This window comes from Phocoena sinus, chromosome 2 (genome assembly GCF_008692025.1).
Source record: "Phocoena sinus isolate mPhoSin1 chromosome 2, mPhoSin1.pri, whole genome shotgun sequence".
NCBI classification, from domain to species: domain Eukaryota; kingdom Metazoa; phylum Chordata; class Mammalia; order Artiodactyla; family Phocoenidae; genus Phocoena; species Phocoena sinus.
Window position 1 is genome coordinate 12174868 of NC_045764.1, and position 27816 is coordinate 12202683.

The window sequence follows — 27816 nt, forward strand, 5'->3', positions numbered from 1 at the left end:
TCCCATCCCTGCCTTGGTACAACTAGGAGCCTCCCTGCTCTGGTATCAACAGATGCCAAATGGGGAATCTGGACCACCGAGACCCCCCTGGCAGTAATAAGGGTCCCCTTTCCCTGTGAGAGCACTGTCAGAAACTTCCAGCTAAATACAGAGATTTATATAAGATCTAGAGTCTCCTAATACAATATGAAAATGTCCAAATTTTAATAAAAAGTCAATGGATACTAATCTCAAGAGACAGAGATGTTGGAATTATCTAACAAATATTTCAAAGCAGCCATGATAAAAATGCTTTCAAGACCAATTGTGTACATATTTGAAACATGAAAAAACAGAAAGCCTTAGCACGAAAAATTGCCTCCAAGAAGAATTAGGAGATAATGAAGAAAAAACAAATGGAAATTTTAGAACTGAAAAGCACAATAACAAAACAAAACACAACAACTGACATTAAAAGACCAGGGACTTCCCTAGCGGTCCAGTGGTTAAGACTTCGCCTTCCAATGTAGGGGGTGTGGGTTCAATCCGTGGTTGGGGAGCTAAGATCCCACATGCCTCGCAGCCAAAAAACCAAAACATGAAACAGAAGCAATATTGTAACAAATTCAATAAAGACTTTAAAAATGGTCCCCATCAAAAAAAAAAAATCTTAAAAAAATAAAAGCCCATTGGGTGGATTCCAATAGCAGAATGGAGAAGAGAGAGGAAAGAATTAGTGAACTGGCAGACAGAATAATAGAAATTATTCAACCTTAACAACAGAGAAAATAATGAAGAGAGACTCAGGGACCTCTAGAACTATAAGAAAATATTTAATATGTATGTCAGCAATTCCCAAAAAGAGAAGAGAGATTCTTCTTACTTTATTCTCATTTTTCAAAATTATTTTAGCTATGAGTTCCTTTGCCTTTTCATATAAATTTTGGCATAATCTTATGTACGCTTGCAGAAAACTCACTGGAATTTTGATAGGATATATATTAAATCTGTATATCAATTTGGGGAGAATTGACATCTTTACTATGTTGAGTAATCTTCTAATCCATTAACACAGTATCTCTCTCCCCTTATTTACATCCTCTTTGATTTCTTTCATCAGTGTCATGTAGTCTTTTTCACAGAAGTCCCATACATGTTTTGTTAGCCTTACACCTAAGTATTTATTTTTTTGAATGATTGTGAACGGTACTGTATTTTTAGTTTAGGTATCCATGTATTCAGTCTACCTGATTTCAGGATGTACTATAGTAATCTGTACTGTACTACAGTAAATCAAAACTGTATGATATCGGTGAAGGAATAAACACATAGATCAATGGAACAGAATAGAGAACCCAGGAAGAGACCCTCACAAATAATGCCCAGCTGATTTTTGACAAAGATGCAAAAGCAATACAATGGAGAAAAGATAGCTTTTTCAACAAATGGTACTGGAGCAATTGGACATCCACAGGCAAAAAAATAAAAAGTAAACTTCAATTTGTCTCATACTTTATACAAAAATTAACTTAAAATGTATCACAAACTTAACTGTAAATTTATAAAACTTTTAGAAAAAATAGGAGAAATTCTTCAGGATCTAGGCAGACTTCTTAGACTTGACATTGAAAGCACAATCCATAAGTAAAAGTTGATAAATTGGACTGCATAAAAATTATAAACTTTTACCGGAGCCTGTGCTCCACAACAGGAGAGGCCACAACAGTGAGAGGCCCACGTATCACACAAAAAAAAAAAAAAACCATAAACTTTTACTCTGTGAAAGACTCTACTAAGAGAATCAAAAAACTAGCTACAGACTGGGGAACAAAAATATTTGCAAACCACATATGAGACACAGGACTGATATCTAGGCTATATAAAGAACTCTCTAAACTGTTCAATGGTAAAAAACAGAAAAAAATTAAAAACAGAGTTAGAACATGGGTAAAAGACATGAAGAGACATTTCACCGAAGAAGCTATAAAAATGGCAAATAAGCGTATGAGATGTTCAACATCATTAACCATTAGAGAAATGCAAATTAAAATCATAATGAGATACCCCTACACACATATCAGAATGGCTAAAATAAAAAATAGTAACAGAGACTTCCCTGGTGGTCCAGTGGTTAAGACTCTACACTCCCAGTGCAGGGGGCCCAGGTTCTATCCCTGCTCAGGACACCAGATCTCCCATGTCACAGTTAAGACCTGGTGCAGCCAAATAAATAAATATATAATTTTAAAATAAAATAAAAAATAATGACAACACCTAATGCTGCCAAGAAAGCTGAGAAACTGGATCACTCATACATCGTTAGTGGGAATGTAAAACAGTACATCCATTCTGGAAAAGTGAGGTAGTTTCTTAAAACAAACAAACAAAAAAACTAAACATGCAACTACCATCCAACCCAGCAATCACACTCCCAAACATTTATCCCAAAGAAGACTTATGTTCATACCAAAACCTACACAAGAATGTTTATAGTATATTTATTTGTAATAGCCCAAAATTGGAAATGGGTGAATGGTTAAACAAACCACAGTACATCCATACCATAGCAATAAAAAGGAATGGACTGGGACCTCTCTGGTGGCGCAGTGGTTAAGAATCCGCCTGCCAGTGCAGGGGACATGGCTTTGATCCCTGGTCCGGGAAGATCCCACATGCCGTGGAGCAACTAAGCCCGTGCGCCACAACTACTGAGCCTGCGTGCCACAACTACTGAAGCCCGCGTGCCTAGATCCCGTGCTCTGCAGCAAGAGAAGCCACCACAATGAGAAGCCCGTGCACAGAAAGGAAGAGTAGCCCCCACTCGCCACAACTAGAGAAAGCCCGCACGCAGCAACAAAGACCCAATGCAGTCGAAAATAAATAATTTAATTAATTAATTTTTTTTTAAAAAGGGAATGGACTATGAATACATGCAACCACCTGGATGGATCTCCAGAGAATTACTTTGAAAAAAAGCCAATCCCAAAAGGTTACAAGACTGTATGATTTCATCTATGTAACATTCTTGAAACGACAAAATTATAGAAATGAAGCCCAGATTAGTTTCCAGGGATTAAAAAGAGAGTGAGCGGGAGGAAAGTAGATGCGGTTATAAATGAGCAATATGAGGGGCCCTGGTGGTGATGGAAATACTTCGCATCTAGGCTGTATCAACGTCAATATCCCATTGTGGTACTGTTTTGTACTTTTGCAAGATGTTACCATTGGGTGAAACTGTCTAAAGGGCACATGGGAACTCTGTAGTATTTCCTACAACTGCACGTAAGTCTACAACTACAAGATAAAAATTCTAATTATAGGGACTTCCTTGGTGGTCCAGTGGTTAAAAATCCACCTTCTAATGCAGGGGATGAGGGTTCGATCCCTGGGGATCGATCAGGGCACTAAGATCCCACATGCTGGGGGGCAACTAAGCCCATGCGCCACAACTAGAGAAGCCCGCACGCCGCAGCGAAACATCCCTCATGCCGCAGCCAAGATCCCACATGCCGCAACTAAGACCTGATGCAGCCATAAATAAATAAATAAATAAACTTAAAAAAAAATTTTATTATAAAAAGTATCAGGATATATTCTTCCCCCATGGGAAAATAAGGAGAAAGGATCAATGCAATCCATTCCAATGAAAGAAGCATTGAGATGAATTTTTCTGTAATGTGAAATCATTCCTATATTCCAGAGCAAATTTTAAAAGTTGTTCATGGCAACAAAATTGTATTCATCAGGTGCTTGCTGTTGTCCCCTGCAGTATCTATCTTGGGTAACACTCTATTTTCAGTCTTGGTGTATGGTGGTGTGTTCAATATTTGTTTGACTTTATTAGTGAATTGATTTTTGTACTGTAATTTGAACTTAAGGATAGAGCACTCTGTAACCATGGTGATCCCTGATTGTTTCTTGTTCACATGATACTAGAATGAAGTGGTGGATTTCTTCCTGGTCACTCTGAGCATTGTCAACTGGATGCCAGGTGTTCAGTGAGAAGGAAAAAGCAGAGACAGTCACATGTCTCACGTAGGAGGTGAGTCTGCTAGGATGTACTGGAGGTGATGGTCATAAAGATCAAAAGGAAGGGGTAGACAGACCCAAAGCTGGGTACAAAATAGACAAGACTTCACAGAAGCATAGTTTACATGAAGCAACAAATGGAAATAGAATTCTGAAGTTCAACCTTAGTCGAAAAAACCCAAATTTTCTTCAATGCCTTTTCATTCCACTTTGCATATCCCCTTTACTTCCACTGACTTATTCATTCAACAGGAATTTACTGAATACCTACTACATGCAAGGATGGCTCTGAGGAAAAGTCACAAATATGAAAGGGAAGCTCTCTTCCCTTGAAGATATTATAACTTAGTGGGAATGACAGGAATATGAAAACAGGAATGTCCAAACAAGGCATCATTGACCCAAATACCAATAGAAATGTAAGCAGAATGCTCTGATAGCTCAGGGTAATAAATACCCCCCACCAGTCGTTGCTCAGCCCCTGTAGATGACCCACTTCTTCCCAGGGGTCTGAGTCTCCCATCATGACTTGTTTCTCTCCAGCACAACCTACCTCAGGACTCTAATCTTTGCTAGGGTTAACCAGATAAATTAATGCCAAAGAAGGTATCAATGCCTGATTCTGGTTTAATCTATGATTCTTCCAGATAACATAATTCATGCAAATAGGTAGATGAGAGCTTCAGTCATCTCATAGTTACATCACAGTAGGAAGCAGAAAGCACAGGGTATTTGAGGATTGGACAGGTTCTTGAGGACCCTGAACCTCCACAAAACAGGGGGCTGCCCCCAAATGACCTCATCTCTGAGAGGAAAGTTCTGGGTGAAGTTCAATTCACTAGAACAGATTTTGAATTTAATGCTGTTGTTGCACAAATATTATTAAATCAACTCTAGCTAAAGCCAGAACATATCCATTTGTCATTAGCTTGAGTCGATTGTATAATGTGACTCATTAATCTTTTTCACCGAACTAATCTTAGGTTGCAAAATAATTCATTCTCCTTGCTATCAGTCCAATCTTCAGGCTGTAACTAGGTTTCTAGAGACTTCCTTGATTGTAATGAACTTTCCTTGCTGACGTCACCAGCTACATAAGCAGCAAGATCAATACGAAATAGTGACTTAGATGTTGGGCACATTTGAAAATAACATATTGGTCAAGTGCATTTGTTGAATACATAATGTATTCAACAGCCCTGTTTACATCTATCATTTCATTTAACTCATATTAACTACCTGCTGAGATAGACATTTGAGCTCTACTTTAGAGGTGCAGAAAGAGAAACTCAGAGAGGTTGAATGACTTTTCCAAGGTCACACAGCTAGGAAGTGGTGAAGCCAGGATTTAAATTCAAGTCTGTCTGACATCAAAGCTTATGTACTTTCTGTGGCAGGTCCTAACCCCCAGTACTTAGGAATGTGATCTCATTTGGAAATGATGTAATTCCATTAAGGATCTCACGATGAGATCATCCTGGACTTAGGTTGGGCCCTAAATCCAATGACAAGTTTCCTTATAAGAGACAAAAAAGGAGAAGGCACAGAGACATAGAGTCCAGGTAAAGACGAAGACAAAGATTTAAGTTATGCAGCTAAAGCCAAGGAACACCAAGAATTGCCGACAGCCACTACAAACTAGGTGAGAAACATGGAATGGATGCTGTCTCAGAGCTTCCAGACAGTACCAACCACGCTACCACCTTGATTTTTTTACTTCTGTGCTCCAGAACTGTGAAAGAATAAATTTCTGTTGTTTAAAAGAAAAAAAAATTTTATGTACTTTCCTTTATATCCCTTTCCACATGCAATGTGGAGCCAGAAAGGCCAAATAACTATTTGTCTGTCATTTTCACTAAAGATGGAACAGGAATATGTGCCTTACATTTCAAAAGGTGGAAAATTTTTCCTAAATAATAATGCCTGTGAGCCATGGGGTTATGTAACCACAGGCTGTCTTTGAAATATTGTTAGAATAGATTGAACAATGGACTGGAAGTTCTGTCTAAAGAAGAGGTTGAGTTAGAACAGCATGCTTCTAAAGTTCACGTCTCAGATCCACCTTTCTATCTATACAGACTGTTGGAAAACTTTAACATTGTCAAGGTGGTACTCTCTAAAATTAACTTCTCTGTGTTTCCAATAGCTCAAATCAATCAAAAGCAGAGAAGTCATAATGAGTGTCCTCCACAGCAGGTCCTGAAGACTTGGTCACGCTGAGGTCACCAAACCTCTTTATCCCTTTGAAGTGAAGAAAAGGACAAACACAGCGAAAGTAGTTCCCAATACTCACTACTAGGTGAAAGGAAGAATGGCCATCCAGGCACTCTCTCTGACAACTTCCAGCCACTCCCAATCAAAAAAAAAAAAAAAAGTGATAAGCAAGATATAATCTGTTTTTTTGTGCATGGTCACAATTTTCTCCACGCTCCATCCATTCCTGCCTTCATATTCATTCCTTTGGTCTGAGCATCAGATCATAAATATAACTTATATAGTATTTCATTGTACTCTTAGTCACATGATATAACATTTCCTTAGTTTTAAACAATGTATCTTTTTCACCATTAAAAGAAGATAATAAGCTTTAATAGCAAAAGCCATATGCCCCAAACCACAATTTGTCTCTTTTCTTACAAGTATGAGCAGATGGCTACAGGCCTATTAGGATGATTCAAACTTAATACATGATTCAGAATCATTTCCTTAGATGAGCAGAAGGGGTTCCAGCCTGAACCTAAACAGTCGTCATCCTAGGATTCAGACATTCTCATCGTTTCTAGACGGGCCCAGTGATGGGACACCAAAAATCTATGGAACCAAGACTGAAGAGACTGGTAATCAGGCGTACAAGCTTGGTTCAAGGTCAGGGGCCCACACCCAGCTGGACAACTGGAGAGGCAGGAGATGTTGAGCATGGGGCAGTCACTCGGCACAGCCAGCTACCCCGTCCCGTGCAGACAGGTGTTTGTTGAGAGCCCAAGACGGTTCTCCTCTGGCCAGGTGAGAATGTTACATGAGGTTCAGAGGCAGGGAAGAGTCTCCCCACTTTACTAGAGAATACAGCAGGGCTTCTATGCATCTGCTACCGCATCTTTGACACAGCATGCAGAATGTCAGTTGTGGCCCAACTGAAAGGCAGCATGACCCTGTGCTGGACGTGGCCATGTGTCACCCCCCACCCCCAGTGTCTTGGTGGACAGAGAACAGGCATCAAGTCACCGTGGAGGAGGCCCAGCAGCAGAGGGGGAGAAGTCAGACTCTGTGAGGAACCTAAGAGGACCATGCTTGGAAATCCACCAAGATGCCCCAGAGGGTTTCTTGATATATGTGAGAAGGACTTCAAACTGAGAAGTTAGGGATCTTACAAGAGTTGCTGTGTACAGGGAAGAGGAATATCACTGGCTACTGTTATCATCACCTTCATTTTAACAACTTAGGTTGCCTAGGAAACCCAGATTACAACCTGCTGTGCTGAAACCTGGGGTGATGGAAAAATACAACTGCAACCAGACCTTGGAGAAAGGGGGAGGCTGAAGGGGGCTTGACCAGCTATGAGTTCAAGAATATTCCAGTAGCTTCTTCATGAGGTAAGTCAAATCAAACAGTTAGTGGTGTTTTGTTTCCCCTTAATTAAAAAAAGAAATTTGCAACTATGTGAGAAGCTATGGGATTTGTTTTCAAATCCAATAATTTCATTTTTGGTCTCAATATCATATTCTTCTTCAAAAGACCTTATGGGCCATTTGCCTTTCCATTGCCATTCTTAAAACGTCACCAAAATTAGGGGTACAATATTTGGTGTACACATCTCTGTCTTCATTTCTCATAAACAGCTCGGGCACAATGCATCTAAGCAGATCTCATTATCTTTTTATCCAACTCTACTCCTCCCCCGTGCAGTTTCTATCTCAGTAAGTGACCTTCCTATACATCAATAACCAATTAAAAAGCTAATTCCAGGTGGAATATCTACCCTCCCTCTAATGAATTAAACATATAGCCATAAATTCAATTAAAATATTGGAAAACCTAATATTATAAAGTTAAAAATTCTTCAAAAATTAATCTACAATTTCAACGAAGTTCCAATAAATATTTAAACAATGTTTTGATGATGAAACTTGACAAGCCAATTCTAAAATTCAAAGGGAAGGGAAAAATGTGAAAGAATCACCAAGAAAATTTTAGGAAAAGGAAAAAGAGGGAAGACTTGCGCTACTATATAGCAAAACTATACTATCAGGCTACAGTCCTCACCATCGTGTGATGGCAGCACAAGAATAAACAAACCTAGTTCAGACACAGGTCCATCCGTATAGATGAGGGAGAAAGATTAGTGGGAAAAGGATGGCCTGAATCTTAAGTAAATAGTACTAATACATGGAGAACAGTATGGAGGTTCCTTAAAAAACTAAAAATAGAACTACCATATGACCCAGCAATCCCACTACTGGGCATATACCCTGAGAAAACCATAATTCAAAAAGAGTAATGTACCACAATGTTCATCGCAGCTCTATTTACAATAGCCAGGACATGGAAGCAACCTAAGTGTCCATCATCGGATGAACGGATAAAGAAGATGTGGCCCATATATACAATGGAATATTACTCAGCCATAAAAAGAAGCGAAATTGAGTTATCTGTAGTGAGGTGGATGGACCTAGAGTCAGTCATACAGAGTGAAGTAAGTCAGAAAGAGAAAAACAAATACCATATGCTAACACATATATATAGAATTTTTAAAAAATGGTTCTGAAGAACCTAGGGGCAGGACAGGAATAAAGATGCAGACATAGAGAATGGACTTGAGGACACAGGAAGGGGAAAGGGTAAGCTGGGATGAAGTGAGAGAGTGGTATGGACATATATACACTACCAAATGTGAAATAGGTAGCTAGTGGGAAGTAGCCACATAGCACAGGGAGATAAGCTCGGTGCTTTGTGTCCACCTAGAGTGATGGGATAGGGAGGGTGGGAGGGAGACGCAAGAGGGAGGAGATACGGGGATATATGTATATGTATAGCTGGTTCACTTTGTTATACAGCAGAAACTAACACACCATTGTAAAGCAATTATAATCCAATAAAGATGTTAAAAAAAATAGTACTGATACAACTGGCTAAGCTTTTTAAAAAGATCAACAATCTATATTATATAGTGTATATATATATATTTATATTATTAACCCAATTTATAATACAAGTCAATAAATTCCAGATAGGTTAAAGATCTAATTATAAAAACATAAAGCTATAACATAGATGAAACTTTAAAATATTATGCTGGGCTTCCCTGGTGGTGCAGCATACAGGAGTCCGCCTGCCAATGCGGGGGACATGGGTTCGGCCCCTGGTCCAGGAGGATCCCGCATGCCGCGGAGCAACTGGGCCCGCGAGCCACAACTGCTGAGGCCCGCCTGCCTAGAGCCCGTGAGCCACAACTGGAGAAGGCTCATATGCAGCAGTGAAGACCCAACACAGCCAAAAATAAATAAAATTAAAAACAACAACAACAAAAAACATGTAGCACTGTGAGGTACATAATGTGATAGGAAAGTGGTACAGCTACACTGAGATGTGCTAGTGGTTTCCCAAAAAAAAAAAAAAAGTATGCTAAGTGAAAGAAGCCAGTCACAAAAGACCACATATAATATGACCCCATTTATATATGCCCAGAATAGGCAAAACTATAGAAACAAAAACTGATCAGCTACGGTCGGGAGGTAGGGGCATGTTGAGGGGAAATGGAAAGTTGCTACAAATGGGCATGGGGTTTTTTAGGGGGCAGATGAAAATGTTCTAAAATTGATTGTGGTGAAGGTTGCACAATTCTGTAAATATACTAAGAACTATTGAATAGGAGAACTAAGAACTGCTTTAAATAAGGGAATGGTATGATACGTGATATATATCTCAATAAAGCTATTAATAATATGTAAAGCTAAAAAATCCAAGGAAAATATAGGAGAATGTGTTTATGACCTTGTACCAGAAAGTTCATTCACATAAACACACACACACACACATTTTTAAATAAACTGTATGACATAAAACCATGTAAGAAAAGACCTTATTAACAAAGTTAAAAATCAAATAATAACTAGAAAAAAATATTTGCAATGTATATAAGAGACAAAGAATTGATATATGAACACACTCACCTTCACACACATACAAACATACCTATAAGGAAAAAGCAACCAAACAGAAATTAATAATAGTTATAAATGAGACATTAAAATTTGAAAAGCATTCAATCTCATTATTAATGTAAAATATTATTTAAATCAGCATTTTTTTGCACAGCAAAGGAAACCATAAACAAGACAAAAAGAAAACTCTCATTATGGGAGAAAATATTTGCAAAACAAGTGACCAACAAGGGATTAATCTCCAAAATATACAAATAGCTCATGCAACTTGATATCAAAAAAACAAACAACCCAATCAAAAAATGGGCAAAAGATCTATATAGACATTTCTCCAAAGAAGACATACAGATGGCCAAAAAGCACATGAAAAGATGCTCAACATCACTAATTATTAGAGAAATGCAAATCAAAACAACAATGAGTTATCACCTCACACTGGTCAGAATGGCCATCATCAAAAAATCTATAAACAATTAATGCTGGAGAGGGTGTGGAGAAAAGGAAACCCTCCTACACTGTTGGTGTGAATATAAATTGGTACAGCCACTATGGAGAACAGTATAGAGGTTCCTTAAAAAACTAAAAATAGAACTACCATATGATCCAGCAATCCTACTCCTGGTCATATATCCGGAAAAAAACCATAATTTGAAAAGATACATGCACCCCAATGTTCACTGCAGCACTGTTTACAAAAGCCAGGACCTGGAAGCAACCTAAATGTCCATCAACAGAGGAATGGATAGAGAAGATGTGGTACATATATACAATGGAATATTACTCAACAATTAAAAAGAACAAAATAATGCCATTTGCAGCAACATGGATGGACCTAGAGATTGTTATACTGAGTGAAGCAAGTCAGGCAGAGAAAGACAAATAGCATGTGATATAACTTATATGTGGAATCTAAAAAAATGGTACAAATGGACTTATTTACAAAACAGAAATAGAGTCACAGATGTAGAAAACAAACATAGGGTTACCAGGGAGGAAAGGCGGGGAGCGATAAATTGGGAGTTTGGGATTGACATATACACACTACTATATATAAAATAGATAACTAATAAGGACCTACTGTACAGCACAGGGAACTCTTCTCAATACTCTGTAATGGTCTATATGGGAAAAGAATCCCATATATGTATATGCATAACTGATTCACTTTGCTGTACACCTGAAATTAACACAACATTGTAAATCAATTATACTCCTATAAAAGTTTTTAAAAATCAGCATTTGCTGATCCATCAAATTGGCAAAAATGATTTTAGACTGATACTATCCTATTGGCAAGTGTGGAAAAATGAGTATTTTCATATGTTGTTGTAGGGGTAGAAATTTGTCAGAGTTGTTGGAGGGTAATTGTGGGGCAATTTATTAAAGCTTTATTTGTGCATACCATTTGGTCCAGCAATTCCACTCTAGCTATCTGTTCTGAAGACATATTCCTACATGGAGATAACAAGCAAGGATAAGGATTTTATCTGGAGTATCACTTGCAAAAGTGAAAATTTGGAAACATTTTAAATGCCCATATTTTTGAACGTGGTTAAGTCATGATATGCCTATATAAGTAGCTTCAAAAGATGGGATAGATTTACATTTACTAATAGAGAAACTAATACCAGTGGTTGGTTGGTTGGTTGTTCTTGAGGAGACTGATATTGATATCTTGCTATATCTGTGTAGATTTTTTACCCAAAATTATGTATAACTTATCTAATTAAAAATAAGGGGAAACAATAAGGTGCGATATATTAGTGAGGAACATTTTGAGAAAAATATCAAAACCAGACTTTGCATTGGTCTCCGGCAGAGATTTTAAAATGGACTAATGTAGTTAAAATAAGAGTGTTTAAGGATCCTGTGATCCCACTTCTTGAAATTTACCTTGAGGAGAAAAATGCACATGTGCACCCTCCCCCCAAAAGTATGCATAAGGATATCCATTCCAGAATTTTTTAGTTAAAAAAATGGACACAAATTAAAGGTTCACACATCAGGGGATGGCTATATAAATTATGACAGGCACATCAAATAAAATTCACTATAGCCATTTGAAAAGATGCTGTAGATTTTTTTGACTTGGAAAATGTCTTACAACATATACTTAAATGAATATATCAGACAAAAGAATAGAATATATAGTTTGATCCCATTTACATAAAAAATGGTTTCCATAGCCTTGTGAATTCACATACATAGAGAAGTATCTCGAGGGATATTTAATGAAATGTTGATATGGTAAATTAAAATTATAAGAATCATTTATCTAACTTTTTGTTTAAAACTTAATATGTATTGAGACTATGTTAACTAACATATACTCATTATTTCATTTGATCTTCATTATACTATAAATTGAGAACTATTATTATCTCCATTTTTTTAGGTTTGAAACTGAAGATAAAAAACTTATACAAGACCCTCCAGAGCTGGTAAGTGATGTGGCTGAAATCTGTCTTTCTAACTCTGAAGCCCATGCTTCTAACCTTATTCTACTTCTGTACTCCACACATTTTCTTACACGTATTTAAGTAATTTATTAATTGATGGTTACTGTGTTGTTTCTAAGCCTAACAGTTGCCAAACAGTAGGGAGTTCCTGAGAACTGTACACAAGGGATAGTCATAAAGACTAGAAAGAAGTGGTCTGAGGCACTGCCCTTGCTCCTGGCAGACCCTGTTCCCAGCAAGGCCTGGGGAGAGTCTAACACTATGCTTGGAAATGCAGCCCATACGGTGCTGGACACACAACACACAAACACACACACAGTGGCATTTTGTATGGCATTTTGTGACCTCTCTCTTTCTACCCTTTGAGAATCCATGACTTCTTTAAGAAAAAGCTGGACTGGATACTCTCTCTCTAATACCCTATAACTGTTCTTAAAAAAAAAAAATCTGTGGCAGAAGTCTTTAGCAGACATTAAGAATATATTTGGGGGTCTACTTAAAAATTCAAATTGTGGGAAATTCCCTGGTGGTCCAGTGGTTAGGACTCCGTGCTCTCACTGCTGAGGGCCCAGGTTCAATCTCTGGATGGGGAACTAAGATCCCGCAAGCTGCTCGGCATAGCCAAAAAAAAAAAAAATTGCGATTTAACAGATTCCTTATAAATATATTGCCCATCCACCCTGGTACTGTTGGATAAATGCATGGCAAGTTACCTGCAGTTCCTGTGGCTAGGGTGGGTCCTACGGATGCAATATATCTGGATTTTAATAAAACATCTCATTTAAAAGTTCAAATAATTAGACATGCAACATACATGGTTCCTAGCAAGTTCAAAGCTGATTGAAATCCTCTCCTCACCCTCCCCCAAAAAGAATGCAGATAATTATCTGACGTTAGGAACAAAAGTATGTTGAGAGAATCATAGATAATACAAATACATAGAGAGATGGAATAATAAAATGAATGCTGCTGGAAGGACTATTAGGTTCATTTCAACTAAAGCACTAAGTACACAAATATTATCTTAGGAAAGAGAATTTAACACGCATGCATTTGTAACTAATACGATACATATTCCTTTGTGCTCATCTCATCCCAGGGTAGGAAAAGGCCATTCACAGGAGAGACATCCTGTTGTTATAGTGATGACTTTGGGGGTCACTGAGAAATGGCAGTGGCAGACAAGGCAAGAGAGCCCAAGGCTATCTGTCCCCATGTAGTACTCACCTCATGGTCAGTGGGCAACCGTTTTGAGTAACAGTGGTAATAACCCCATGGATGCCTGTAATTTGTACCCTGCTTGAAAGATTAACTCAGGCCAATGTGTCAAAAGTCCACAAGGAAATACAGAAATTAATGACAACAGTTATTTGATATTGTAATAAATATACACATTTAAATACATATAATATGTTATAAAATAAATACAATAAAACAAAAAACTATTTTATAACAGAATGAAGAAAAAAGGGAACTAATATTTGTTAAGCACCAACTATGCACCAGATACTTCATGATGACAATTTCACATCAACACTGCAAAGTATCATCAACCCCATCTCACAGACAAGGAAACTGTAGTCCGGATAAGTGACTCACACAAGTCAAAAAGGCAGGGACAGAAATAGAACTCCAACCCAGGCCAAACAGGCTCTAGAATTCATGGTCTTTTCATGCTATGGCATCACTTCCCCAGATGGGGGCCTGAATTTCCCACCAAATAGACATACTTAATGTATATCAGTCTACTCGTAGTATGAACTGCTAAAAACCACTCACTGGGGTCCATCAGACAGAATCCTTGGCTGAAAAGAGGGAAGAGAATGAACATGGCAGTTTGGTCCTATTTGTTCCTTACAACACCACTAGGAATTATGCAATTATTTCTCATTACCTGACTTTCTTTTCTGCAATGAAATTTTTATGAGTAACAAAAATAACCTCATCAAGAAATACCCTGAAGTGAGTAATTGTTGAAACAATATATGTCTTAGAATCCACATCTTAGGGCAGTGGGCAGCACCTGCATCCTTCTGCAGAGTAAGCATACTTCAGGGCCTGCAAAAACCTCCTTTAAAAGGCCCAAATGCTAAAATTGCTCTAAAGCAGTTCTGAGCAGCCTCCAGCCTAATAATGTGTTTTAATGCTCTTGACCACCCTGAAAATTAGCGATATTATCCCCATCTTAAAGATGAGGAAAGGGAGGCTCAGGGAGGCAGGACAGCCCAAAGCTTAATATCACAAATCCTCTTCCTTAACAGCTAGGGAGACAAGGCATCTATCTCAGCTTGGTTCCATCCTATGACATCTGCCACTCTTGTGCTGCTGATGGATGTGCCACTAGTAGGGTCTGACCGTTGGAGGATAAGCACTGATTGGATTTGCCTTGCAGGAAGAGGTATACTGTCTATTGGCTTGGAGAGAAGGCAGATGGTGGGGAGAAGGGATGATGATGGTGTGAGTCTGTCATTTTCCAAATGGTTGCTGCCAAGAAGAGAAGAGCAGCTGATGAAAATCATGTGTGTCAAAGTAAGGAGACTGGGAAATACTTCTTTTATTTTTTAAAAGACATTGTTTTTCCTATTTGCAATGGAAAAATCTCTTTTTCAGAAAGAATAATCCCAAAATGCACTATGTAATAAGCTGCACTTTATAGTTATGTAGCTTACAAGGTCAGTAAAAGACAAAAGAAACAAGATTCACAAATGTCTTATTTAACAACAAAAGTTATTCAAAGTCGCAGCATTATAAGATACTGTAGTGCATGCTACTATGTTGATCCTGAAATTTTAGCAAAAATTTTGTTAAGACTAGCAAAACAGTAACAGAGAAGAAGAGAAATGTTTCAAAATATTAACATGGAGAGCCTCCCTCCAAATGACCCAAGTGAAGATGACCCCACAATGAAGATCAAAATGAACAAGCCACATTAGCAGAGATTCTAATCAGAGTTTTAGTTCTCTAATCCTGATCATGAGAAGACAAACAAGGGCTGCCAGACGCATGAGAAAACTCTCTAATGTGGAAGATAAAGATCAGAGCAAACAGAAAACAAAACAAAACAAAAAACCAACTTGGAGGAAACAAACAATGCAAGGAGCAGAATGCTTTTAAAACAATTGTAATTAGTATCCTCAGAGGCACAAGGATAATATTGCATTCCAGAAGCAAGAACAGAATCCTCCAAAAAGGAGCACTCAGAAAACAAAAAGTTTTCTTGAAATTATAAAAAATGATAACATAAATAAAAGTTTTAATATAAGAATTATAAGACCCAGAAAACTGAGGGAAAAGATAAATAGAAGGACAACTAAAGAAATATGAAAATTAAAAAACAATTCCAGGAAGTCTGGCATCAGAATTATCAAATTACCAGAAAAAACAGAGACAACAAAGGGGAGGAAATCATAAGCAAAATTTTTTAGAACTACAAGGCATCAGTTTCCAGATTGAAAGGCTGACTAAGTAGCCAAGACGGTGGAAGAAACTGACCCACCATAAAGCACAGCAATTCCGAATACAGGCATACCTCAGAGATACTGTGGGTTTGGTTCCAGACCACCACAACAAAGTGAATATCGTAATAAAGCAAGTCACTTGAAATTTTTGCTTTCCCCGTACACATGTACTGGGAAAGTTATGTTTACACTGTATTATAGTCTGTTAAGTGTGCAATAGCATTATGTCTAAAAAACCATGTACATACCTTAATTTAAAAATACTTTGTTGAGGGGCTTCCCTGGTGGCGCAGTGGTTGAGAGTCCGCCTGCCGATGCAGGGGACGTGGGTTTGTGCCCCGGTCGGGGAAGATCCCACGTGCCGCGGAGTGGCTGGGCCCATGAGCCGTGGCCGCTGAGCCTGCGCGTCCGGAGCCTGTGCTCTGCAACGGGAGAGGCCGCAACAGTGAGAGGCCCGTGTACCACACACACAAAAAAAAACTTTGTTGCTAAAAAATACCAACCATTATCTGAGCCTTCAGTGAGTTGTAATCTTTTTGCCATAGTTAACATTACAGACCACTGATCACAGCTCTCCATAAGAAATACAATAATAATGAAAAAAATTGAAATATCGCGAGAATTACCAAAATGTGACAGGAGACGTGAAGTGAGCAAATGCTGCTGGAAAAATGGTGCCAAGAGACTTGCTCGATGCAGGGTTGCCAGAAACCTTCAATTTGTATCTGCAAACCACAATAAAGTGAAGCACAATAAAACGAGGTCTGCCTGTAGTGTGGACCAAGAAAATCTCCTGCAAGTTAGAGAGAGAGGAAAAAATGGCCATATTCAGAGTGTCAGGATTCAGAATGGCTTTGTACTTTCCAAGACCAACACTGGAATCCAGAAGACGATAAAATAATGCCTTCAAAATTCTGAAGGAAAATTACTTCTAACTTAGAATTCAATACTCAGCCATAAATTATAGGTAAGGTAAAATTAAAACACTCTTAGAAATGTAAGGTCTCAAAAAACTTGCTTTTCTGTACACTTTCTCAGGAAGCTATGGAAGATGCCTTCACCAGGTGAGGGAGTAAAAGGAGAAGGAATATGTAGGATTCAGGGAAGAGGTGATTCAGAACAGGTGAGAGAAAAAGGGGAATTTTCAAGATAATAGTGAAGAAAAAGTCCCAATAATAACTGGGCACTAGGTATCCAGAGGAATGAAATAATGTGATTCAAGAGAATGGCATGACAATGGCTGCCACCCTGATTTCCTCTGCTATAATATCCACAAAGAGAAACAAAAAATAAGATGAGTTCAGAAAGCCCACCCAGTCCTGGAATGGGCCCAAAAGTAATCAAAGATGATTACTGTCCAGCCAGCCTAGGAAGATCTCTAGGGACAATGTCTCAAAAATGTATATATAAGATCTGATAGATTAGCTGTTGTGATAAACTTTGTGGAAAGTTTTACTAAAAGGTCATTAGAAGAAATGGAAATAAAAATAAATACAAAGAAAATTCAGCAAATGAACAAAAAGGGATTCTTCACTTTATGAAAAATATAAAGGAAGGAAAAATACCCATATACACAGAGGTGCTCAGTTATAAAGAATATTAGAACAATCATCATATTAACTTAACCAAAATTAGTAGTAGAACTATACTGGGAAGATAAGAAAGGACGAACAAAATGATGACAGAATAAAGAGGTAGCGATATCTTTCATGATAATTTAATAGATAACATCTAAAATGGACAAATAAAGAGATAGCAATATATGCATAGTTTTTAGAGCTTTGGAGATGTGTAAAGGCCAGAGGAGCTTTATTTATTTATTTATTTATTTATTTATTTATGTTTTGGCCGCATTGGGTCTTCGTTGCTGCACGTGCGCTTTCTCTAGTTGAGGCGAGTGGGGGCTATCCTTCTTTGCGGTGTGCGGGCTTCTCACTGCGGTGGCTTCTCCTGTTGTGGAGTACGGGCTCTAGGCGCACGGGTTTCCGTAGTTGCGGCATGCAGGCTCAGTAGTTGTGGCTCATGGGCTCTAGAGTTCAGGCTCAGTAGTTGTGGCACACAAGCTCTGTTGCTCTGCAGCATGTGGGATCTTCCCGGACCAGGGCTCGAACCCATATCCCCTGCATTGGCAGGCGGATTCTTAACCACTGCGCCACCAGGGAAGCCCCCAGAGGGGCTTTAAAAGAGTTGAATTTTCCTCCCATGGGAATTCCCTGGTAGTCCAGTGGTTAGAACTCTGCACTTTCACTGCTGAGGGCACAGACTCCATCCCTGGTCTGGGAACGAAGATCCGCAAGCCTTGCAGTGCGGCCAAAAATTTTTAAAAAAGAAAAAAAAAAGAGTTGAAAGTCATTGCCTTTGGGGACTGGGACCAGGAGAAGTGAGATGGGTTGAGTCAGGAAACAAATTTTGTAATAGGTCTTTTACTACTATTTGCCATTTTAAACTACATGCCTGCAAAGCTTTGATTTAAAATTTAATTTATAAATGAAAATAAAGAAAAGAAAAATGCTGAACTTCCAGTATAAACAGGTAGGCTCTCAAGTGATTAATCTGAATATTAAAAAGAGACATGATATTATTTGAACCCCTGCCTGGGTAGGAGTATAATACAGATTACACCTCGAATAACCCAACTCTTTTCACCTTAAATATTTTCATTTGTATTTCTGTGGTGCTTTCACCCTTTTTAATTGTTTGCATAGTCAGTGATCTAATCTTCTCCAGGATCCAGATTTTCATCCACAGGCAGAACAGGATCTGTTACTTGCTCATATTATTTCTCTGAAACTCAGTGGTACAGGGAATAATTACCCTCTCCTAGGAAAGAAGATACTCTCCACTATATATGTAACCTGCACTGCCTTGAATATTCAAAGCCCCTTGGAATTGTAAGTACTTCACAGTTTTCAAAGTGCTTTCTCATGTTTTTATTTGATCTTGCAACAGCTCTGAAAGGTAGGCCAGACAGAAGCTCAGAGAGGTTAAGTGACTTCCCTAAGGTCACTCAGCTGGTCAAAGCAGAGCCACGAGTAGATTCATCTGCTTGTGACTCTCTTCACCTACCACGCTGTACAGCAGCCTTGTTTTCACATTTCATGGAGTTTAATAAGCTCCAATTGCTGGCAGCCGAACGACCAGATGGTGGGGAAAAATGATAGAGGGTGTGTGTGAATTTACTTCTCCAAAGTCCAGCCACTGCATCCAGACCTGGCCTAAGAAAAAATTGCCCTCTGCTCAGGAGATCAACCCCAGAACTTGTCCTGCAAACAGCACAAATTTGGCGTCTTAGGACTTTTCCACATTCAAGGTTCTCTTCTAAAATTGGAAATGTCCCTGAAAAAGAGAGTAAGTACCTTACTACTTATCCTTCAGCAGGACTGGTTGGCAGTCAGCTGAAAATAAGCCTGAGCTATTGGAAGATGGTTAAGAGAGGAAGAAAGAGGCACGGATTTATCCTAATTCCACATTGTTCCCGGGCCATCCTAGCCAGAATTATTTTAAAAGATTCCTTTAGCAGGAACATCATAAGGGGCCAACTCTCATTTTGTGACTATATAGAGCGATTGAAGAAAAACGACAACAACCAAAACCCAAAATTTTCCTGTGCAGTTCAGGTCACTGAGAAGCATTTAGGATAAACTGGCATTCGAATCATAAGTTATTTGTGTGTCAATTTAAAATCAGTTGGATGTTTCATCTTGTTCATCAGGAACAAGATTTTTCTCCCTATTTTTAGCAAAAATTGCAAGCTGAGCACGTGCAGTCTCTGCTAAACAGAATATGAACAAGGATTTCTTGTAGCTCCTCAATGTATGGGGAGCGTAATAAAGCTCAGAGAAGGACAGAACCAAAAACAAGCTGTGACGACCACTTGCAGATACAAGTCAAACTCAACTCTGGCTTCTGAGCTGGATATTAGTACTCTACCTTTTTAAAATTTTAATGAGTATTACACATACATTTAAACTTATGGCCTATGAGAATCCATTTGTGCCAGCTCTATGTATAGTGAGTAGCAAAGTCCATGCAAATTTAAATATAGAGTAGGGCTTCCCTGGTGGCGCAGTGGTTAAGAATCCACCTGCCAATGCAGGGGACACGTGTTCGAGCCCTGGTCCAGGAAGATCCCACATGCTGCAGAGCAACTAAGCCTGCGTGCCACCACTACTGAGCCTGCGCTCTAGAGCCCATGTGCCACAACTACTGAGCCTGCGCTTCAGAGCCCGCAAACCAAAACTACTGAGCCTGCATGCTGCAACTACTGAAGCCCGCACGCCTAGAGCCCATGGTCTGCAACAAGAGAAGCCTGCGCACCGCAAGGAAGAGTAGCCCCCACTCGCCACGACTAGAGAAAGCCCACGTGCAGTAACAAAGACCCGACGCAGCCAAAACTCAATCAATCAATTAATTTTTTAAAAAATAATAATAAATATAGAGTAAAGGATAATTGTAAGATATCTCAGTCAGGGATTCTGCTATTCTTCACATATTTTAAAGGCATAAAACACAGAGGTTACATAACTGCCTTTACGGAAAACTCTGCATTCAGAGTTGTTTTCGAAGCCTGTTTGCAGCTGAGTGTTTACTAAATCAAGCACTAAAAACTAGATTTACACTGGTTGTTCGAAGCTGAAAGCCAGCTGCAGCTGCCATTAGAGCAATTCAATTTCTTTTTTATAAAGCACAAGTAAGGCTCAATTTACTAAAGTTTTATTTCCTTTTTATGCATCACATATGCTAGGGGAAAAAATTAAGTTTATGAGATTAAAAATGAGTTTTATGCTAAATGTTTACAAAGTTTCAGCTGGTTGCATTTGCAAGCCCTCAAACCCACCAAGTTCAACTTCTGGGTTTTTTTCTTTTCCATTTCAACGAAAGAAGGTCTTTGGGTTTGTCAAAGGATTTTTCCCCAGCCCCCTTCTCTGTTCTCATCTAGCTCTGCCTTCCTCTTTCACATCATACAATTTTACAACAGTTGAGATAGACAGATAAATATGTTCCTTCATGATGTCAAAATCTTTACTAGGAACAGTCTTGTATGAACTCAATTGCTTTTTTTTTTTTTTTTTTTTGATGTGGACCATTTTTAAAGTCTTTATTGAATTTTTTCTGTTTTCTGTTTTGGTTTTCTGGCTGCGAGGCATGTGGAATCTTAGCTCCCTGACCAGGGATCAAATCCGCACGCCCTGCATTGGAAGGTGAAATCTTAACAACTGGACCACCAGGGAAGTCCCTCAATTGCTTTTTTAAATGGTTCTTTTTTTCCTCCATTCCCTGTCTTGATTTACCTGGTCTGGTGATGTTTTTCATTTCTGCAGTCATCTCTAAAAAAGCCCCATAGCTTTTACCTGATAGAAAGAAACATCTAGATAACTAACCGCTGCTGATTTGGAGAAGAGTACATTTCATCACTTAATTACAAACTACAGTAGCCTAGAAAACGATGAGTGCTACATTTCTTTGCTCCAGAATTAATGGGCACAGAGAATTATTAGTTTTTTAAACTGTGCATACTTAATGCAGGAGACCCCAAGATAGCCATTATAATAGATTTCACTATGCAAATTCTCCCTCCCTCTGAAATCCTTTGGCCTTTCTAAGGATTGGTTTTGTAAATTCCTCCAGTTCAGATTAAGCTCTTGGCGAACCTGTCATCTTAAGAATCACTCATTGATGTAGAGAACAAATGTATGGACACCAAGGGGGGGAAAGTGGTGGGGTGGTGGTGGTGGTGGTGGGATGAATTGGGAGATTGGGATTGACGTATAGACACTAATATGTATAAAACAGATGACTAATAAGAACCTGCTTTATAAAAAATTTAAAAAAAGAAACACTCATTGAAAAAGACAGGGTAGAAAAATACAAAAAGATGAAAAAGGCTTCTAGACATAAGGCCAGAGAAACCATCCAAATTATCAATGGAATAAGTCCATTTATGTTCAGTAGCTCATCCTGCCTCTACTTAGCTGTCAAAAAGTCAAGTTTCAAGCCTTCTTAGTATCAGTAAAGGAGACTCTAGAGTCTTAAAGTATGAGATTGGGAAAAGGAAGGAGAAAAAAATCAACTTGTAGACCTCAGAGTAGATGACAGATGGGAAGCGTCCTGTGAGAACACGTTGTCGTGCTGGCCAGGGGAGCTCAGGTCTGTGCAAGCATGTTACAGAGGGTTCCATAAAGTGTTCTCAGCTGGGCAGAACTCACAGAACCTTCAGCGCCGAGATTCTTGAGCAAAGAAGAGAAAAGAAGGTCATCTCCCAGGCATTGTCCTACACGAGGGAAGAGTTGACAACTTAAGCCAGAAACACTAGCTAGGGGTCAGTGGACTAGAATTCTCCAGGGATGTGAACCAAATAATCTCATTCCAAAAGGCAACTCTTGGCAAATATGATAGCTTACACGACAAAGAGTGAGAAGAACACCAACCACAGAGAAAGGAACAATCCCCACGTAGAAATGAACGTTGAAAGATGCCTACAGAACACCGATCGATCCCAACCTGCAGCCTACAGTAGCAAAGGTGGAGCGCGGTGGAGATGACCTTGGGCACTTGACCTGAAGTGCTTCTGGCAACAAAGGAGGGCACCTGGAACTTGGCCAGGAGAGGGAGGAAATCGAAGGGTGGGGTTGCCTTGACTTTACAGTAAGGGACTTAGACCATAGATCACTTTTTACTGGCATGTTAACTGTCCCCCCCACCGACCCCCACAGCTTGAATTGTACCCCTTCAAACTATTACACCTTCGAAAATGAGCATTACACCAACAAACCATCAACCACACCCTTGGAATCCTCACCCTCATTTAGGGGATACAAGGGACATGTTTATGAAACCAATAGAAACAATGAAGACCCAGTTGGTAAGGTGTTACCCACAATTCATCAGAAACTTGGGAAGACAGAGAGGCCTGTGTATGTAGGAGTGGTCAGAGAAGCTTTTCCAGAAGGGATGGGCCTTGAAAGACATACAGCATTTGGATAGAAGACCAAAGGTATTTCCAGCATAGGAAGGGATATGAACTAAAGCATTTGATGCAGGTATGAGAATGGCATGTTTGTAGAAAGGAGGACAGCAATAAGGCCAAGTGGAGCACACGGCTAGGAGAGTTGCAGAAGATAACATTTGGAAAAAGGGTTAGACCCAGGATTTGGAGGAGTGTCAACACTAGGCTGAAAAGCAATGACAAGCCTTTGAAGGTGATGAGAAGGAAAATGGAGGGGCACCTTAGAGAGGGCAGTCTGCTGATTGGACAGCAGGACAGAGCGGACAGGAATGAAGACAGGTCACTCAGGGCACAGCAATAATGATCCAGGCATGAGGTAATGAAGCACAAGTGGGAAACTGGAAGCCACACAAGGAGAAGAAAGTTGGGGTATTTATTCCCCCCACACACGACCCCACCCCATCCCATTCCTCATGAGAGTTTAGCAATGGTTGCATTCCTCTAGGAACTGGTGGGTGGTCCCCCTTCCTTAGATACAGCTCTCTCTGGACTCCCATAACTTTGTTTACTCCTTTTCAAGACTCCGGGTGATAAGAGCACCCCAATGGTATTAGCACCTGGGAGCTTTCCCATCCCTTTATGGTTTCTTTAATTTTATCTCCGTGTCTTTTTTTTTTTTGAATGGGCCATTTGTGTCTCTGCAGCCCCTGACGGATGTAAACACCAAAAACATTTGGAAAGAAAAGTAAAGAAGTCATGAATTGGGCTGGAAGAAAAAAGAAGGCTGTTGAATACACTTTTGAATGTGGGGACTTGGAAAACATAGCATAGAAATATAGAGCAGTGGTTAGGAGTAAAGGCTCTTAGAACAACACTGCCTGGCTGAAACTTGGTTCCTCTACTTTGTAGCTGTGTGATGTCAACTGGGGGCACATGGCTTCACATCTCTAGGCCCGAGTTCCTTCATCTGTAAAATAGGATAATAATTCCTTTAAGGACTAAATGTGTTAATACATAAAAAGTGCTGGGCTTCCCTGGTGGTGCACTGGTTGAGAGTCCGCCTGCCGATGCAGGGGACACGGGTTTGTGCCCTGGTCCGGGAAGATCCCACATGCTGCGGAGCAGCTGGGCCCATGAGCCATGGCCGCTGAGCCTGCGCACCCGGAGCCTGTGCTCCACAACGGGAGAGACCACAACAGTGAGAGGCCCGCGTACCACCAAAAAAAAAAAAAAGTGCTTAGCATGGTGTCAGGCTTCGTATATATGCTGCTTAAGCATTTTCCATTATTATCACAAGAATTCACATAGGGAATATTGATTATGAACTAAAATTTATACACTTTGAGCTTAATGGTGACAACAGAATACCTAAATGGAAATTTACAGGAAGCACTTGGAAATAAGTACTGACATTTGGGTAAGAGGAAATTACTAAGGTATAGACAGATAAACTTTGAAAATGAATGACCTTTCCAAAGGGAAGAACACATCAAAAGAACAGCCAAGTTCGAAAAAATGAGCTTTGGAGAAATGTAAAGTAGGTAGGAGGATGATGAGAGATGAAAAAAAGAATAGGAAAAAAGAAGCAGAAGAGCTGGATTTCATGTATTAGGGAAGATAAAAGAGCCAGAAACAATGCAAATGACAAGTGCCTTCTATCTTCAGAGAGATTACCTGGGTCTTCAAGAGATAAACTTGAGGTAATGGAGTAGAAGTGGGAATGGAAGGGAGACTTGGGTCTTTAAACAAAAAGCTAGAGGAAATAGGTACAGCCACCAGTAGATTATTCTATGGATATTTCCCCAGGATGCAACAGACATGGGCATATATAAGTGGAAAGAGGAAGAAATTAAGAGAGAGAAAAAGGGAAAATTCTAGGGAAAGAAAAAACAAGTAAGGTTGCAAAATGCTTCTGGGAAAAGATAAGAAGCTAGGAATAGAGGGACTTCCTGGTGGTTCAGTGGTTAAGACTTGTGCTTCCAATGCAGGGGGCGCGGGTTTGATCCCTGGTCAGGGAGCTAAGATCCCACATGCTGCATGGCGCGGCCAAAAAAAGCTAGGAGTAAAAATCAAATCAGAATTTCTTTGGAAAGAGAAATCAAAATTCTAAGTGTTTGCAGGGTTTTCTTACCCTAATGAAATTCTTTTCACTTAGAACAAAGCTAGCTACTGAGATTTTAATTATTATGGTCCAGCTGTGAATCTGAGCAATTTTAAAACAAAACCAAAAAATGGCAACCTGTACTCTTTCATTGCAAAATAACATTGTGGTTAAAAAATGGTCTCCAGAGTAAGACTGGCTGAGTTTATATCTCCAGACTTGTCACTTGGTAGCTACGTGCTTTGGGGCAAATGATCTTTCTATACCTAAATTTCCATATTTCTAAAGTGGAGATAATAATAGTACAGGCTTCACTGGACCTCTCTGAGGAATAAATAAGATAACACAAATTAATTGTTCGGAACAATGCCTGGGATATAGTAAAGATTCAATAATCCTTAGTTATTATTATTCACACATATCCGCCTTGTACAATAATTATATCTTAATTTTTTCTCCTAAGGGCAGTACTCTGATTTCTTTCAACTCAAAGAGAACATTAATACATAAAAATCCCATGATATGGAAGGGAGGGAGACGCAAGAGGGAAGAGATATGGGAACATATGTATATGTATAACTGATTCACTTTGTTATAAAGCAGAAACTAACACACCATTGTAAAGCAATTACACTCCAAAAAAATAAAAATAAATAAAGTCCAAGAAATATTTTAAAAAATCCCGTGATAATGTAAATTCAGATATAATGCAGTTGGACATTGGCAAGTATCTTCGTCTGTGTTCAGCCTTGCTTTTTGAGTGGGGCAGGGCAGGCAAAGTTCTCATCTTCTGGACGGGAGACACATGCGATCAAGGGCAAGACTGGGTGGAGAAACTGTGTCACAGAAAATAAGGGTACAAAGGTAGCATCGCCACACCCCCGATAATCTGTCGGGCCAATTTCCCTCACACTGGGCTGAAGAAGTGGGCATCAAGTGACCTAGAGATTTCTGGAATCCCTGCTGCTGTCCTGAAAGTCCAGCCAGACCCAGGACCCAGAATCTTCGTCATTGATATTTAACCAGAGTGGCACCAAATTGCATGTGGGACCAGGAAGAATTTAAATGGCGTGGTCCACCAGCTGCAGAGGCTCACCTCGTTACTTGATTTATCTCACGATCCTGTTGACTCCATATTTACACTACCGGAACTTTGGTACCCTCATTTATCAAGTTACAGTAGGGTTTTCCTGTACTTCAGCTGTCTTCAGAAAGTTGTTCTAGGTTGATTAATAGACTCTTAAACCTGTTAGTTTTTCTATCTGCCCTGGCCAAACTCTGATTTTCTCGAGGGCAGGGTTCATTTTAATCTAGTTGTGTTTTCCCCCCATCTCCCACTATGACCAGCACAATGTAGTAAGAAAATAGTTACCATGGCAACACAAGAACGGGGCTCACGGAGCTTAGGAGGGATTTAGCCTCACCCGACCATTCCATCATCTCCATATCTCCATCAACCCCTACTCATTTCCCTTTTCAAATGAATTCTGCCCCTAATTCCCTGTTTAGTAGAAATTCTGGAGCAACTTCTGAAATTTTGCTGAAATTTTCTGATTTGACCAGTACGCTGGATCCCTTTTTATGTCCCTCGAGTGTGTCTCTAGCTCCCCTTTGTGGAGAATAATGACCAGGGTGTCTCCAGCAGCTAATTCAGCTGGGTCAGGGGCCCAAGAGGAAAGAGACAGAGATCCTGAGATTAATTCAGTTGACCTACACAGAAAGGCAAATGCTACTTTGATAGCTAATTGCTAACTGTTATCAAGAGAGAAACAACCTAAATAGAGACAAAAACAGGAAACAGACTGGAAACAGGCACCTGGCCAACTACTTTGAATTGAGTGCATAAAAATCCAAATTGTATCCACTCTTCCACTTGCGTCCTCATAAGATCCCAGACAGCTCCTCTTCTCTTGAGTCTGGAAAATCCTTTTCCAGTCTTTTTTGGACAATCAAAGGCTTTTAAAGTTGCCCATTTAGACATCTGCTGGTGTTTGTTACAGCTGCTTAAAAGTTCACAATGGAGCAGAGTCTCCACCAAGGAATCACTCTATCAGAATGAAATGACTGCCTCGCTCCCACCCTAGCTTATGTCAGTTTCTGTTACCATCTTTCATTTCTCTCACCCACCAATCTGTTCTGCTACAAGCGGGCAGATAATGGCTCCTCCTTTGCAGTGTCTTTTATCAACACTAATATAGCACTGCCATCTTCGTTTTTCTTATTGTTTCTGAATTGATGCTGCCCAGCATGTAAACTCCAAATGGGGTAATGAATAAATGGTGCATGGTTTGATTCATCTTTGAACGGATGGGTTGACTAAAAGACTCTCTTTGTTTATTCATTCAGTTTCCAGGTGCTGGTTTTAGCTTCAAGGAGTTGACAGCACATTTGGGAAGACATAGAAGCACAGAGTAGGAAGGTTAGGAAAGGCTTTCTCAAGGACAGAGTACCTGGGACTTCCCTGGTGGTCTAGTGGTTAAGACTCCAAGCTTCCACTGTAGGGAGTGCAGGTTCGATCCCTGATCAGGGAACTAAGATCCCGCATGGCCAAAAAAGCTTAAATGTGAAACTGTGCAAGCTGGAACGATGGGGACGGTGTTCATAGAAGGAGCTGTGTGTGCACCAAGGCAAAAAGGAGCACAGCTCATTCAGGGAGCAATTCACGTGGCTGGAAAGTAGAGAGGTA